The following is a 17,329-nucleotide window of genomic DNA, read 5'->3' as shown; positions in this document are numbered from 1 at the left end:
GGGAACAGGAATCGGGCTGCTGGGGCAGGAGTAGAGGGTGGGTCTCATCAGCTCCGGGCAACCGTATCCCCAGAGCTATGGGCCTTGATGGCTTTGCCTGACAGTTCCCCAAGTCCTAGGCCTTCCAGCTAACCTGAATTACAGTTCTTCGGCACCACTAGAAAACCTTTCTGGACAGCTCTGCCCAGAGCCCTCAACCTTCGTGGAACACCAACCACTGTGATGGTTATTCTGGACTTGACTGCATCTGGAAAGAACTAAGAGACTCTGGGTAAGTGTGGGAGGGCATTTCCGGGAAGGACTGACTGAGGGGAAAAGAGACTCTCCATGGTGGGCGGTACCTTCTTGGGGTGGCGTGATGTAAGAAGTCTGGGGGTGGGGCACAGTGCCGTTTGCTTGCCCACCTTTGCTTCATGCTTGTGAATGCATCTGCTCTGTTGCTGCTGCAGCTGCTGCAACCAGAACCCCACCTTTTCCTATGACTCCCGGGGCTCTTCCTGAGGTTCTTTATGGGTTCAGTGCCACATTGGGATTACTGAGGAGCCCAGTGTCCCGGAGCAGCTACGATATCCTCGCCTCTCCAGCGTGCAGACGCTTATATCATTTAAGCTGATCTGACAAGCCCTTTCGTTCGTAATAGACGCGTTCATTCTATCCCTCGGTTCCCTGACTAATGCATCCACTTACTTAATTGTCACAACCCCAGAGGAGATGCCACCTATGGCCTGCTCATTTGGTGATGTCTTCTAGGCTCTAGCAATATAGATTGAAACCAGTGTCCCTGGAATTCTTAGCAAATTAACAAACACTGTAGCAGGCATACCTCTGGGTCCCTTCAGAGAAGGGTGAACTTCAGAGCTCACGGTGGGGCTCACCGCTAGGGGTTCAGGGAGACTCCCTTCTATGAACCCTGTAGAACATCTCTGCAGCGTGAGCGAGGGGTGGGCAGAGGTGGGCAGTTTTCTCCTTCCGATCTTACTTCTCTGGTTTATGGCACGTTCTGGACACACTGAATGGATTCTTCTCTTTAACGTCAGGCCCCACTCGCCGGGGCAGCAGCCTGGCTCCTGGAATCGGTTAGAATACGAGGCATAAAAGCAGCTGGTGTGTGTGTGTGTGTGTGTGTGTGTGTGTGTGTGTGTGTGTGTGTGACCTTTTAGATCCCCAAGTCCTAGAAAGCCTCCCCAAAGGCTTCCAGCCAGCTTTGCTGATAGCCAGCTGAGGTGAACGTTGGCCTGAAGATCTTCTCGGTAGAGCTGAGTGTGGGCGCCGGGATAGGTTGGAGGAGAGCATCCTCACTATTTGGCTAGTCTGAGGCTCCTGTCCTTTATGTCCCCAATACACACGGTAGGGGAGGGGGGTCACCACACCAGGGCCTGTCCTGCGTGCATCCATACACGCACAGGTAGAGGAGGGGGGTCATTGCACCAGGGCTAGACGTCAAACTCCTCTCCTGCGTGCACCTCACATGAGAAGCGGGGATTAGGGGCGCGCAGGAACCGCACACGCCGAGCTGGGGAGCAGGCGGCCGGGCGGGCGCGGCCTCCGGGTACCGCGGCGCTGCCACCTGCGCAGCCAGCGCGCCGCCATTGGCTCGCGGAGAAGCCGCTCTAATCCGCGCTGCCTCCGCCCCCGCGCGGCGCTGCGCTCCGCGGAGTCTCTGACCTTCCTCCTTCCCGCAGCCCCGGAGAGACGCGCGGCGGTCACGCCAGCCTTTTCCTCCTCCTCCTCCTTCTCCTCCTCCCCCGGGAAGCCTCCAGGCTTGAGGCTGGGCCGCCGCCGCCCGCTTTGCCGCCCGCCCCGCCGATGGTGTCCGGTGCTCCGGCGCCCAGGTAGGGGGTCTAAAGCGTGGAGAGAGCCCGGGTTTGGGGGCGGGGTGGGGGATGGTTGGGGGGTGTATGTGGGGAATCCAGGGCCCCAGTGTGGGATGCAGGTGCCCAGAGTGTGATGGCGTTGGAATCAGCCAAAGGCAGGTACCTGGGGAGAGATGGGCGCGCGCCCCGGGATGCTCTTGGGCTTGACCCAGGCAGTGCCAGGATGACCCCTTGGGGATGCTGAAAGGATGGCCTCTACCCTGGGGAAAGGGGGAGGAAATAGGATCGTTGGGAAGCTGGGGCCTGCCCCCCCCCAACCCCTCGGTATTGAGTGTGTTTTTCTGGGGCCAGCTGGGATGGGTGGGCCGATGCCAGCTTGGTGCGTATGTTATTTCTGGATCAGAGTGGGCTGGGGAGAAGCACAGCCGGCGATGTCTGGTTTAGATTACAGGTACTTCCTTCTCTGCTTCCGACCCCTCCCCCCACCAGCTGGGGGTGGGAGGTGGAAGGAGAGAGGAGGTGGGGATGCTGAGCCCCTCCAACCCCCCTCCCCCCCCCCCGCAGATGCTGCAGAATGTTCTCTGCGCCACATCGCCTCTTTCCGCCAACCTCAGACCATTTAGTCACGGTTGGGGTGCTCTCCTGGTTGTGTTCACCTTTCAGGAGGCCGTGGAAAGGTTAAAGGGTCATTAATGTGACAGTGGCTTGGCTAGACCCAGCTTCAAACCCCGGCTTTTAAGTTTCAGCCTTGCCCCCCACCCCCATCCCCACTTCCCCCAAGCCCAGCTCTGCAGCCTGGGGGAAATGGACACGTGCGGCACCTTCTAGGCTCAACCAAAAATAGCCCATTGTCAGGGGCTGGCACAGCTGGGGCGCAGATTGCCAGTGGTCTGGGAAGCTCTGCCCACAGCCTGATTTTTTTATCAGATGTTTGCCTGGGTATCAGATCACCCTTCCCAAGCAGCTTCCTGGCGCCCCAGGTGAGAGGTCACCTCTGGCCCCATGTTCTTGAACCCTGTCAACCTGGAGGTTATTTATGTCTGACCTGTCCCCCTCTAGACCAAAGAGACTTTGGGTTAAGAATCTGATTTGTCTCTGTCATTATTCCTGTGTCTGAGAAGGGCTCCTCACTGAAGAAATGTTTGCAGTATGAACAAACGAACGAACAAACGAATGAATGAATGAATGAATGAATGAATGAATATGTAAATTCTGAGCAATAGCTAGCACACTGAGAGATGGAGGGGAGCCCCTTTGGTCTTTCTATTTCCCGGGACCAAAGAGCCACTAAAAAATTACTTTAACCCTGGAGTTGAATGTCACCTGTGACTTTTGGGAGGCTTTTGTCCTGATGTCTCCTGACATGTTGATCCCTGTGTTCCTGGGGAGGCTGGCCCTTTTGGGCCTCCCTTTCTTCAAGCTTCTGGGTTGGTGATTTCTCCTAAGGTGATTTCTCTCAACTTTAACTAGACAATCCATGTCAGCTTTCAGGGCTGGGTGGGCCAGGCTGTGCTACGTCTCTGGGGTCTTCCCAGTAAGTTGTGTGTGTAAAAGGTGACATGGGCCTTTGCAGAGCCCTTCTTGGCCGGCCTTGTTCCTTTGACAGGTGCACAGCCCTCCCGGAGTAGGCTGTACCACCCTGCCAGTCAGCTGACGCCTCTTCCTCCCTTCTCTGCTTTCCAACACTCTGAATTCTCTCGGTTCCTCAGCAAAGCCACACTGCTCTCGCCTGCAAGCCTTCCGAAGCGTCCTTGCTGGTGGCCCCTGCCCTATCTTACTCCTTCTCCTCAGACCCGCTCTCCCAGTCTTTGATTGACATCTTCCCTGGGTTATGGACAGTCTGTGGATGAAGGAGGTGTGTCTTGGTCTGGTGTCCCCAAGGCCTGACACAGAGAGACCGTCACGTGTGGAAAGTGTGACGTAGTGGGTCCTCCGTGACTTCAGGTCACTTGAAAGGTTCTTCCTCAGGAGATGCCTGCATCCCCGGCAGGATTGAGTGGCAGTGGGAGACCCCATTGAAGAAGAGAAGCTTCTGTGAGCTGGGCAGGCCAGGAGGGACAGGGAGGGCCAGCGGGGGAGGGGGAGGAGCTCACTGATCTGGGGGTCCTCCCCATGGAAGCAAGAAGAGGAGCTGAGGGAATGGCTGTACTGAGGAGGAACAGGCTCCAGCCAAGGGCCTGGGACACACTGTGACAAGCACTTTCTGCTGAACCATGCCCCTAGCCCCTCTCTGGAGGATTCTAGGCAAGGTCATTTCTTCTGTGATTTATAGCGCCAGCCCTTTGTTTTACATTAATTTTTTTTTTTTTACATTTCTATTATGATTGTTGCTATTACACTTTTGTTTTATTTTGTTTTGTTTGAGGCTAGGTTTTTCTGTGTAGCGCTGGCTATCCTGGAACTCACTCTGTAGACCAGCTTGGTCTGGAACTCACAGAGATCCACCTGCCTCTGCCTCCCCAGCCGGTGGGATCAAAGACATGTGCCACCACACCCTGCTTAGTATATACTTTTTTTTTTGAGACAGGGTTTCACTATGTAGCTCACGGACCTGGAACTCACTCTGTAGACCAGGGTGGCCTCAAACTCACAGAGCTCCGCCTGTCTCTGCCTCCTTTTTGTTACTTTTTATCATGTGTAGGTGTGCAGGTGAGTGCGGGTGTCTGTGGAGGTCAGCGGTGTTGGATCCCCTGGAGCTGGGGTGAACGGCCGTAGGGAGCCGCCCAGTGTGGGTGCGGGGAACCAGCTCATTCTCCCCAAGAGCAATGTGAACTCTCACCTGCTGAGAGCATCCTTCCTGGCCTGTCCTAGATTTTTTTCTTAAAGGAAAACCAAACCAAACCAGAACAACAACAACATCTTACAGGCTGGTGAGATGACTCAGTGAGGGGAAGGTGCCATTAAGACGGATGATTTGAGGTTGATTTCTAGGACCCCCGTGGGCAGGGGAGAGTTCCGACTGGTTGCCTTTTGACCTCCACTCTCGATGTGGCAAATAAACAACTAGGAAATAAAAGAAGAAACAAACCCGACCTTTCAAGCCAGATGTGTTATGTCTGTACACACACACACACACACACACACACACACACACACACGTAGACACTATGATATCAGCCCTTGGGAGTTAGAAACAGGAGGATTAAGAACTAAGTCCAGCTTTGCGGCTCATGTTGAACCTATCTAGACTATATGAGACTGTTTCAAACAAAAAGCTTTCGTTTCTTTCTTTTTCTTATTGCAATAATTGGCGTTTGCTGGGAATCGTTTAGATAGGACTGAAAAGCCGTTAGTTACTGTTGCCACCCTTGGCCTGCCCTGTGTACCCTGCAGTTGGTTTCCATGACCATGAAGGGCTGAGCCTTAGGGCCTGGGATGGGGTAGCCAGGGCCCTAGGAGGTACCCAACAGGAGCCACCCACTTGTAGAATCAGAACTTCAGTTCAGTGACAGTGGCGATCAGATGCCCCCACAGGCTTTGCAGAGCTGGCAGGACCTTCTAAGGTGTGTCCAGTTAGGTCTCAGCATCCTCAGGTACAGCTGCTGCACCAGGGTGGGCCAATGATGGTACCCAAGCAGCCAGGGCGATAGAAGATACTCACTTCTAGGAAGGGTGGGCAGGAAGAGGACTTGGTGAGGCAGGAGCTTAGATGTTAAGAAAGTGGGTACTGAAGAGGTGCCTTGAGCCTTCAAACTGGGGCTCCTGAAGACTGGGAGGACCAGAGGCCGTCAGCATCATGTGGTGGGAGAATGCTGGTGGGAGGGTAGCTCAGTGGTTAGGGGTACTGGCTACTCCCACAGAGGACCTATTCGGGTTTGATTCCCAGCACTTACAAGGTGGATCAGAACTGTCTGTCGCTCAAGTCCCAGAGCATCTGGTACCCTCTTCTGACATCATTGGGTACCAGGTGCACAGGGTACACAGGCATCCATGCAGGCAAAACGCTCATCCACATGAAATAAAACAAGTATATCGAAAAAAAATTTTAAAGCTGGTATAGGCTGGGATAGGGGCTGTCCAATAAGGTCCGGGATGCCTAGCTATGGTGAAGTCTGAATTTGAGCGAGGGACCTGGCTCCATAGTAAAGTGCTTGTGTAGTGTGCCTGAGACCCTGGTTAAATCCCATCACTTTAAAAATAAGTTCAGGGGGCTGGAGAGATGGCTCAGTGGTTAAGAGCACTGGCTGCTCCTCCAGAGGTCCTGAGTTCAATTCCCAGCAACCACATGGTGGCTCACAACCATCTGTAACGGGATCTTATGCCATCTTCTGATGTGTCTGAAGAGAGCTATAGTGTACTCATATGCATAAAATAAGTAAATAAATCTTTAAAAAAAACTTCCACAAATCGGGCTGTGACCCCCCCCACAAGTGTACTGTGGTTCACACCTCTCCACGATAAATAAACAAATAAATGTAATGATTTAAAAAGAAAAAAAGACAAACTTAATTTGTCTTTTATCTGAAATCTGAATTGCACTGGCATCCTTTGGCCTCTAGGAGGCGGTGTTTAGGGATGGAGAAGAGGAATCTCCTATTTTCTGGAGAAAATTGTCTCTGTCTCTCTGTCTCTGTCTTTCTGTGCGCGCGTGCGCATGCACAACTGTGCAAGCATAGAGGTTAGGAGAGAGACCTCTGGCCTCAAGGTCCACCGCAAGGTCTCTTATTCTGTCTGACAGGGTCTCTTACTCTGTGGTCCTCAGTCCAGGCTTCCCTGGATTCTCAAGTCTCCTCCCCTCTGGCCATAGGAGCACTGAGATTACAGACACTTCTGTTCCCAGCTTGATGTGTGTTCCGGGGACTCAGACTCAGGTCCTGATGCTCACGATGCTCACAGGGCGAGCCTCTTACCCACCGAGCCAGTGCCCCAGCCCACAGTGTGGGTTTTGAATTGTGTAAACTGATTCTCCACACCGCGCTTCGAGTGCTTGCCCATTCAGATGGGGCAGAGAGATTTACCATCAAGGTAGATAAGTAAGGTTAATCCAGGGTAGCACAAATCCTTGCAGTAAGCTTTTTCCTGGCGGAGGGTGTGTTAGACAAACCCTCACATCTCAGGGGAGAGTGCGCTGGCACCTCATATTTGGAAATACCATTTTGGGGGTAAGCCCAGTAGGTGCAGTCTTAGTAGGCAGCGATGATCGGTGACGAGTCACCAGGAGGACTCATCCGTCAGGAACAACCCCCCCTCCTCCCCCTCCCCCACCCGTGCCAACCAAGGTGGTTCTTCCTTCTGTTGTCATCCAGTCAGCCGCCCTCGGCAGAGTCTGTTGTGCACCAGGCACTGTTGTAGGCGCCTGGGGATAGTGGGGACAACATGAAAAGATAGTTGTAATTCATGGTAGGTTAAAGCAGGTGACTTTATATATGATTGAGATTTGATTTGTTTAAATTATTATTATTATTATTATTATTATTATTATTATTATTATTATTATTAGGTTTTAGAAACAGGGTCTCTCTGTGTAGCCCTGACTGTCCTGAATCTGACTTTGTAGATCAGGCTGGCCTTGAACTCAGAGATTCACCTGCTTCTGCCTCCCAAGTGTTGGGATTAAAGGCGTGTGCCACCACTGCCTGGCTCATTCTTATTATTTTTTAAGGGTTTTTGTTTGTTTGTTTGTTGGTTAGTTGGTTGGTTTTTTGAGACAGGGTTTCTCTGTGTAGCCCTGGCTGTCCTGGAACTCACTCTGTAGACCAGGCTGGCCTCGAACTCAGAGATCCACCTGCCTCTGCCTCCCAAGTGCTGGGATTAAAGGCGAGCGCCACCATTGCCTGGCTATTTTTTTTTTAAAGGTTTTAAAGTGTGTACGAGTGTTTCGTCTGCATGTACATCCGTGCACTACATGCGTGCCTGTCATCTGCTGGGTGTCAGATCTCCTGAGACTGGAATTATAGACAGCAGTGAACTGTGGGTGCTGGGAACTGAACCCAGGCCCTCTGTCAGAGCAGCCAGTGCACTTAACCATTAAATCATTTCTCTAGTCCCTTTTAAAATTATTTTTTACACTTATTAATTGGGGAGGATGAGGGGAAGGGGGAACACACCAGGGTCACAGCGCCCTTGTGGAAATTGGAGGACGACTTCTGGGAAATGATTCTTTCCACCGTGTGGGTCGTAGGGATGACACAAGTCCCCAGGCTTTGCCGAAAACATCCTTACCCACGTCTCATCCAGCCTGGGTTTTGTTTATTTAGGCTCTTCATCCTTGAGACACACAGTTCCTCACTGTGTACCCGAATGTCCTGGTCCTTGCTACGTAGCCAGATGACCTCACAGCAGATATCTGAGGTCTCTGTCTCTGTCTTCTGACCACAGCAGCTATCTGATCTGTCTGTCTCTACCTCCCGAGGCCAGGATTGCCAGTTCCACCACACTCGGCGTCTTTCTCCTCTTCTTTTCAGACATAGTCTCCTTATGTTTCCCTGGCTGGCCTGGAACCCTCGGAGATCCTCCTGCCTCTGCCTCCTGAGTGCTGGGATCAAGGGCGTGCACCTCCATACCTTGTCCGTAGTCAAGGTCTATAACAGCAGCAACGCCTTCAGGACAGCGCAGGCAATCTCCAACAAGCCCAATGATCCCTGGCACCAGTTTTCCGCTGACCTCCATATGGGTGCCATAAAATATGTATGTACGTATGTATGTACATACATATGTCTCACACATGCATGTGTAAATATTAGAAATATTAAAAATAAAAAAAGCCAGGCACTGGTGTGGTACGCCTTTAATCCCAGCACTTGGGAGGCAGAGGCAGGTGGATTTCTGAGTTCGAGGCCAGCCTGGTCTACACAGTGAGTTCCAGGACAGCCAGGACTACACAGAGAAACCCTGTCTCGAAAAACCAAAAAAAAAAAAAAAAAAAAAAAAAAAAAGCCAGATTCACACTTGGGAAATGGAAATAGGAAGGTCGGGAGTTCAAGGCCACCCTCTACTACAAAGTGAGTTCCAGACCAACCTGGGCTTTACGGGACCCTGTCTCCAAATATAAGGTGGTAGTGTGGCTCAGTGGGTGGAGTGCCATGCCTGGTGCATATAAAACTCTCCTGGGCTGGAGGCTTCTTGCTCCTGGCTGTGCGCTCAGCTCACTGTGCCAGATGCTCAATGAGCCAGTTTTGAGTATAGCCTAAGTGCTGACCACTCAGTAGTGAAGGACACACACTCTATTCTTGTTACCCGGACGCATCTGCCTAAATCCCAGTTCCCCCACAGAACGCTGCAGCCTCACTTCCCAGTGACAGCTGTGTGCTGGACTCCTTCCCATGCACAGCCCCCTGATGCTTGGTTGGCGTGGTTTTATCTTCTTACAGTGCTGAGTCGAAACCCAGAGTCCCAATACGCTAGCTAGGCAGGTGCTCTCCCACTGAGCTACAGTCCCAGGCCTTATTTCCAGTTGCAGTTGGGTATACTGAGACGCAGAGGGGCCTCAGGCTTCCAGCCAAGGTCCTTCTGAGCTTGTGATTCCAATGCCAGACTGTACCCAGGCTTTTTTCTCGTGTCCTCTACCCCTCCTCCAGCTGGGTATCTGGTGTCCCCCTATCACCGGCCCCATCAGGCTGCAGCCCCACCCTCTGCCCCTGTCTGGGTATTAGGTGACTGGCTGCCATCTCACCTGTCCTATTTGGCAGGTTCTTCTGATGGATCCCCCCATCTCATGGGGGTCCTGTCCTCACCTCTACCCCCTCACCATTCCCAGCCCTTTGTCATTGGCCCTGAAGAAGGGACAGACCCTGTTTGGCAATGTGTCGGGGTGGGGAATACCTCCCCCCTTCCCCCTCCTCCATCCCTGCTCAGGGCAGCCTGGTAAACACAGTGAACTTGGCTGGACCAACCATAGGGCCCAAGGGACAGGGCTGAAAATGGGTGGCAGCTGCCAGCACCTTCAAGCCAGGCTCACAGGAATCAAGTCTTGAGGTACTGAGGAAGGAAGGAGAGCAAGGCAGGACCAGGCTGGGTGTGAGGAGCAAGTGACACAGGATGGGGGCTTCCCAAGAGTCCACCCTGCTCCACAGGGCTGTGGCAGTGGGGACTGAAGTCATCTGAGGTCTGTGGGCTTCCTTGAGGGCTGTGTCCCCCTGGCAACACTCAGGGAACATTTATGTGAGGGAGGTTCTTTTTTTTTTTTTTAAACTGGGACAGAGTCTCATGTATCCCAGACTGTTTTCAAACTCACTGATTATCCAAAGACAACCTCAAACACCTGATCTTCCTGCCCCTAGCTTCCCAGTTATCAAGGTGTGCACCTCCAAGCCCAGTTTCTCTGGTGCTTGGGATAGAATCTTGGACCTCATGCATGCTAGGCAAGCACTCTGCCAGTTGAAGTACCCTCTCTAGCCTACACTAGTATATGTGTATATATATGGATATGTATACATACATGAATATGTACATGTGTGTATATGTGTATATATAGGGATACAGATACATATACTTGTATGCATATGTATATGTATGTATGTTTTATCACTTTTAAAAAATTACACTTAATTTATTCGTATGCATGCGCACATGCCTGTCATGGCATCCACGCCGAGGTCAGGGGACAGCTTGCCAGAGGGAGTTTGCTCCTTTACCACGTGACTCCAGGACACTGGACTCCAGTTAACTGAGGAGGGCCTTTCCCTGCTGAGCTACTCACCAGCCTCCCCTTCACTTTAGAAACAAAGTCTCTTGTAGCCCAGGTTGGCTTCGAACTCCCCACCCTCCTGCCTCTGTCTTTCAAGTGCTGGGATTGCTGGCATGGGTGGCCACACCCAGCTAAGTGTTTTCTTTACTGAAGAACTCATCAGGGCCTTAATATGCTGTGGTGCCAGTGTCAAGGAGCTGCCGAACCATCAGGATGCCCTTTGAGGAGTAAGTAGTGGGCAGTTTGTCCGGACAATTAGATAGCACTCCACAACCTGAGCCATTAGTGCTTGAACAGACAAGCTGACGCTAGAACATTTTACAGAGTCAGAGAGTCAGTCTTGGACGGCTACTTGGCTGTTGGAGGGTCAAGGGAAGACAAAATGTACACACAGTGAAGGGATCAACGGTATCAGGAGTTTAACGGCGGAATGGGGTGGGATAGACCAAGTCAGCTGATCTCTGTGGTCCTATATCGGCAGACACCTCCAGTCACACCTGACAGGTCCTGTCGACTCTCCGAGGCCACATGTGAGCCCCAGTGCAGATTGTGAGTGTTGGGAAGGATGGCGTATCCATGGAGAACTGTCAGTTGATAAATGTGCCCTGGGCGCAGGGTGCTCTAGGTGGGGAGACCCCGTGTGGGGCTGGGGGAGCATTCTGTACTTTCCAGTCACTTAGCTATGAACCTGACAGTCTTAAAAGTAAAGGAAGGCTGGAGATATCTCAGCGGTTTAGAGCACTTGTGACTTTTGAGCCTCAGCACCCACAGAGCGGCTTAGAACTAACTTTAGATCCGGGGCTTTGGGCCTTCTTGGGCAAAAAATGCACGTGTGTGTATGCTTGTGCACGTGCTCACACATGTATATGTGTGGTATTTGTACACATACACACACGTGTGTGCAAATGTGCACACGTGTGTGCTTCTGCCCATAGGTGTGCCTTTGTGTGCGTGTGCACGCATGTGTGCAAATGTGTATGTGCATTTTTGTGTGCATGCACTGTGTGTGCGTGTATGTGTGTGTACACAACCTCACATAGTGTCTGGGTGTGGTGGTACATGCTTTTAAGGCCTGCCACACTATGCCTGGCCCCCCTTTTTTTTTTTGGTGTGGGAGAAAACACAGCGTCTCTAGAAGGGGGACAGGAGGAACATCTTTTACATTGTGGCATAAGGTAGAGAGAGCATGGTGGGGCAGGGGCCAGAGGGCAGGGGCCAAGTTCCAGGCACTGTCTTTGTCTGCTCCTCTTTTCTCAGACAGCACAGATGGGGGTGGAGGGGGAGGTGCTGTGTGTGAGACAGCGTCCTCCACAACTTCCCACAGTCACCTCGTGACATGGGCACGACTGTCCCTGCCCTGCAGATGACAAAGCAAGAACAGGGAGCTGGTAACCGGGCAGGAAGAGGCTCTCGTGATGGGGCATCACCTGTGCGGAGGTTTGTCCCTGCCACCTCACAGGTAACGTTCTTCATCGCTGTACAGTATCAGGAGGTGCGAGCGTTAGGAAGGTCGGAGCAGGACTCTGGGTGAAGATTTGGAAACAGGAGGTTTAGATGCAGGAAGGCTGCTTACAGAGTTGTCCCATGTCGAGATGGTGGCCGGGTCCTCACACTTTACTGGCCAGTCACAGGGCACAGGCTCTGCTCTTCAGCTGAGGGATGTCCAGAGAAAGACTCAGGCGTGAGCCATCCGCTACCAGGTACACTAGAAGCGTCCAAACCCTGACAGGGCAGTCCCCAGCATTCCCAGCATGCCCTGCGGCCCTTGAAGTCTCTGCTCTGGGAACAGTTCACTGTGCTTGGGGCAGTTGCTTCCGGCTTCTCATTAGTCGAGGGGAGCTGGGCCAGGCCAGAGACTGAGCTTCAGCGCATGGTGGCAGCGTCTTAGGCAGTGACAGATATTTCTTTCATTTCCCTGCCTTTGTGTTTGTCTGTGTGTGCATCTTTGTGTATGCCTGTGTGTGTACATCTGTGTGTGTGCATCTGTGTGTGTCTGGGTGTCTGTGTGTGTGCATCTGTGTGTATGTACCTGTGTGTGTGTCTGTGTGTGTGTTTGTGTGTGCCTCTCTGTGTGTTTGTGTGTGCATCTGTGTGTGTGTGTCTCTCTGTGTGTTTGTGCATCTGTATGTGTGTGTGTGTATCTGTGTATGTGGGTGGGTGGTTGTGCAGGCATTTGACCAGCAGCTTTGCTGGCCTGTCTGGCTTCCCAGGCGGCCCAGACACTTTAGCTCCCAGTAAGTCTTAGTCCCTGGTTGCTAGACTCCTCAGCTTCCTGTCAACACAACGTAGGGGTACCAGAGCACAAGCAGAGACTTCTGCCCAGTGACAGTGACCCTTCCTTCCTCAAATCTCTTTGTGGACAGTGAGCCTTTTGCTTAAGACCTTTGGAGAATGGGTGGTGGTTCCTCCTGCCAGCAGGGTTAGCCCTTTCAGTTTGCTTTAAATGGGCCAGCCATAGCCGAAGTGTCGTGGGATTTGCTGGCTCCAGTGGCATCAGAGGAAGCCTGATGTGAAAACCCATACTCTTCGGCCTGTCGCAGGGTGTGGCAGTGAGTGGAGATACCGCTTCACCCTGTGGTTCTGGAGGAGACAGATTCCACCTGGGGTGGGGCAAGCATCACACAGTGGCTGTTCTTAGTGTCCACTGATCCACTGATGGCTCCAGTGTGGTACCTCAGCTGCAAACTTTTATCACCTTTCTTATGTTATTTTGGTTTTAGTCAATTAGCTTATTTTGAGATGGTTCTCATAATGCTGCTCTGTCTGTCCTTGACTCACAGGGATCCGTAAGTCTTTGCTTCCCAAATACTAGAATTAAAGGTGTACATCATTACTTCTATTTTGTTGTTGTTGTTTATGTGCATTGGTGGTTTTACCTGTGGGAGGGTCTCAGATCTCGGAGTTACAGACAGTTGTGAGCTGTCATATGGGTGCTGGGAATTGAACCTGGGCCTCCTGGGAGAGTAGAGAGTATTCTTAACTACTGTGCCATCTCTACAGGTCTCTACTTTAAATTAAAAAGAAAACTTTAAAAATTTAAAAGTTTAAAAATTAAAATAAATTAAAATTTAAAAAAATATATTTTATTTTATGTGTATGAGTGTTCTGCCCGCATGCATATATGAATGTGTACTGTTTGTCCATGGAAGTCAGAAAAAGGTGTGGGATCCCTGGAACTGGAGTTAGGAATGGTTAGGAAGATACCATGTGGGTGCTGGGAATTGAACTCAGGTCCTCTGCAAGGGCAGCCAGTGTCAGCCATTTCAGCCCCTAGTTATAGTTTTGGGACAGGATGTCACGTCATTCAGGCTGGCCTTGGAGTTGCTGTATAGCCATGGATGATTTGAACTCTTACCCGGCCTCCAGCCTGCGTGCTGGGGTTTCAGGCCTGTGCCAGCATGCCGGTATCACGGTATCACGCCTTGCCTGGGATGCAACCCAGGGCTTTGTCCCTGTAAGTTCTCCACCAGCTGAGCTGCACTCCGGCCTTACCAGTGACCTGTGGTAGCATACACACTGCTTTTGCTGGCTGTCAGCCTGGCTGGCTTCTAGAGTCTCAGTTACTGTGGCCATGTCTGTGGTCTATGGCATCTCTGACCTGTCTTCTAACTGTAACTCTTGTCCCATGCTGGCTCTCAGCTCGGGTCCAGCAACCCTGGCTCCTTCAGGGGACATTATCTGAGACTTCCTTCTGTGACAGGTATCTGCCAGGCTTCCTCCTCTTCCTCGTCTTCCTCTTCCTTCTTCTGAGTTCTGTCGCTGCCTTCAGACACACCAGAAGAGGGCATCAGATCCCATTACAGATGGCTGTGAGCCACTATGTGGTTGCTGGGAATTGAACTCAGGACCTCTGGAAGAACCGTCAGTGCTCTTAACCGCTGAGCCATCTCTCCAGCCTGCCAGGCCTTCTTGTAGAAGCAGGACCATGGGTGAAGTTCAGGTCCAAGGTGGCTTGTCCCCCAGCATGCCCACGCTGAAAGCAGTACTACAACCGAGCCCTCAGCCTCTCCCGTCATCCCGTGTGCCAGAGCTGTGCCCCACTCATGGCTGCAGATGCAATGGCTGCTTGCCGGCCCCCAGGCATGAGCTGCTGTCTGTTGGCAGAGGCCAGTGTCTCCTGCTGCCATCCGGACTGTTCTTCCTCAGGAAGGCTGCTCTGGAAAAGATCAGAGGGCACAGAGGGGATGCGTCTGAGGCACAGAGGTGACAGGCAGCTATCTGGCATCAAGACTGACAGAACGAAAGCTCTGCCTTCAGACCTACACCGCCCTCACTGGGCCGTGCCACCCACCAAGGCTTGTGATTCACACAGAGATTTTGTTGAGGGAAGTTACCCATGCCAGTAACCCCAGCTTCCTGGGGGCGAGGCAGGAGGAGCCTAAGAGTTTTAAGGTCAGCTCTGGCAGCACAAGGAGCTCCTATATTAAAAAATGAAACTAACTAAAATAAATAAATAAAAATAAACAAACCACCAACACCAACAAAAGCCCCAAACCATCGTAGGCTATGGTAGTTCTAGCTATACTACCATTATTTGGGAAACAAAGGTTAGGAGGCAGGAGGATCAGGAGTTCAATGTCATCCTCAGCTATAAAACTAGTTCAGGGGCAGCCTGGGCTATGTGAGAACCTGTCTCAAAATATAAAAACAAATGAACTGGGCGGTGCATGCCTTTAATCCCAGCGCCCAGGAGTCAGAGGCTGGCCGATCTCTTGAGTCGGAGGCCAGCCTGGTCTACTCAGTGAATTCCAGGACAGCTAGAGCTATTGGTACCCTGCCCTCAGCCCTCAGAGATGCACAGAGAAACCTATCTCAGAAAAACCTTAAAATAACAGATAAATAAATAAATAAATAAATAAATGTAAACAAACCCAGGGGATGGACCTTCAGAGTGATCCTCTGGTCCAGGGTCTTTCAGCAGGGTCAGGAGAGGTTGCAGACTCCACTCTCTAACATAAGACAGGGTCCCTCTCCCTCCTGTCCCTGTGCCAGGACAGCATCCCCCAGCAGGTTCAGTCCAGTCCAAGTGGAGCACCACAGATTGTGACTTTAGTAGGGACCACTCATGCATTTCCTGGAGGGAACTGTGGTCTGGACGTTGCTGACTCTGCCAGGCAACATGTCAAGGGTCCACTACCATGTGGGAGATGGAGGATCTGGGGGCCTCTGGGAAGTGTTTATACCTGAGGTCTGATCCCAGCACCCAATCCTCGATGACACATCATCACACAATCCACAGCCATAGGGTGGCCTGGCCCATCCAAATGCCTTCAGCTGCTTGAGGGGTACAGGAACCGGGATAGATCCTGCTGCCTCTGACGCCTGGCTCCAGTAGGGATCACAGGGACACCCACTGCAGCAGTGACTCCCTCTGTCTGAGGGACAGCTCCCTCTGCCCTCCTAGCAGTCCCCCAAGGTACAAGAGAACATCGCAAGCAGATTCACAGAGAGGGAAACTGAGGCCAGTCTCCTGTGCAAAATCACGTGGTAAGTTAGGGGCGGAGACCCTTTGATAGAACTGTAGATGGCAATCCAGGTTTAACCGGTCTCCCACAGCCTCCATTTTCTGGAAACGGTTCAGGACTGACTGCACCCACTTCCAGGTCACACCCTTGTCTGTTTCTGTGCTGTGCTGCGCTGGACAGCTCAGTGCCTGTGGTTAGCCTCACTCAGTAGCCCTGCTGGTCCTCAGAGGCTGACGGCACTGCTCTTTTTCCTTGTAGCTCAGGCTGGTCTTGAACCACGGTTCCTCCTGTGTCCCTTTCCCAAGTGAAGCATGAAAGGCTTGGGCCACCATGCCTAACCTTCTACCTTTTGAGACAGAGTCTCTTGGAGGTCACAGGCTCACAGGCTGAGTTAGGCTAGAGCTCTCCAACTCCACAAAGCCGTGGAGCTTTGCTTTTTGCATGGACTCTAGGACGTGGAATACAGGTTCTCCGTGCTCGCTTCACCAGTGGAGACATCTTTCTTTTTCTTGTTCTCCTCTTCTTCTTCTTCTTCTTCCTCCTCCCCCTCTCCCTCCTCCTCACCTCCTTCTTCCTCCTCCTCCTCTTCCTCCTCCTCCTCTTCTTCCCCTTCCTCCTCTTCCTCCTCTTCCTCCTCCTCCTCTTCCTCCTCTTCCCCTTCCTCCTCTTCCTCCTCCTCCTTCTCTTCCTCCACTTCCTCCTCCACTTCCTCTTCTTCCTCTTCCTCCTCCTCCCCCTCTTTCTCCTTTCTTTTGCTTTTTGAGACAGGGTTTCTCTGCACAGCCCTAGCTATCCTGGGACTCATTCAGTAGACAAGGCTGGCGTTGAACTCTGAGATCCACCTGCCTATCTTTCAAATCTTTTTTTTTTTTTTTTTTTTTTGAGACCACCCAGGCTGCTTTTGAACTCAAAGTTCTCATGCCTCCTGTGCCCCCAGGCCTACCGAAGCCTTTCACTGTTCACGCCTGTCAGGAGCACCTCTTACTTGCTTTTCTGTCTTCATCAGGATTTCTAATCTCTCCCCTCCCCTCCCCACCAAGTGAGCCGGATTTTCAGAGAGGCAGAGGGGGAGAGCTAGCTGAGTAGACTTAATTATACTAACGTGTGAATGGCTGACATCTCTTCCTTAACTCTTGCAGTGACTGTGTGTATGTGAGGAGGAGGCTTGGGTACTGGGGACGTAACACGGGGTGACAGGTATGTTTATTTAGTATGTTCCCGGCTCTGGGCTTAATATAACCAAACCAGTGATAGATAAATAAATGGTTTTGGAAATGTTAACTCCTAAAGAACCAGAAATATTGAGAGAGTTTCCTCCACACTTTATCATCTATCAAACTCATAGACATAAACTTTAAAAGTAAGAAAGGTGTCTGGGAGACGGCTCAGCCGCGGAGGGCGCTGCTTGCTCTTGCAGGGGACCT

At 51.8% G+C, this 17,329-nt stretch overlaps 1 protein-coding gene across 1 annotated transcript in view; it reads left to right on the top strand.

The window, feature by feature from the left end:
* Positions 1 to 1,650: 1,650 nt before the first annotated feature.
* Pacsin1 (protein kinase C and casein kinase substrate in neurons 1) overlaps positions 1,651 to 17,329 on the top strand; it is a 48,210-nt gene continuing 32,531 nt past the window's right edge. Inside the window, exon 1 of the mRNA XM_034524238.2 lies at positions 1,651 to 1,832. The gene's annotated coding sequence lies outside the window, so the exon portion shown is untranslated. The remainder of the gene's footprint in view (positions 1,833 to 17,329) is intronic.

The sequence above is a fragment of the Arvicanthis niloticus genome, chromosome 20, assembly GCF_011762505.2.
Source record: "Arvicanthis niloticus isolate mArvNil1 chromosome 20, mArvNil1.pat.X, whole genome shotgun sequence".
NCBI classification, from domain to species: domain Eukaryota; kingdom Metazoa; phylum Chordata; class Mammalia; order Rodentia; family Muridae; genus Arvicanthis; species Arvicanthis niloticus.
This window is presented reverse-complemented; position numbering and strand designations above follow the sequence as displayed.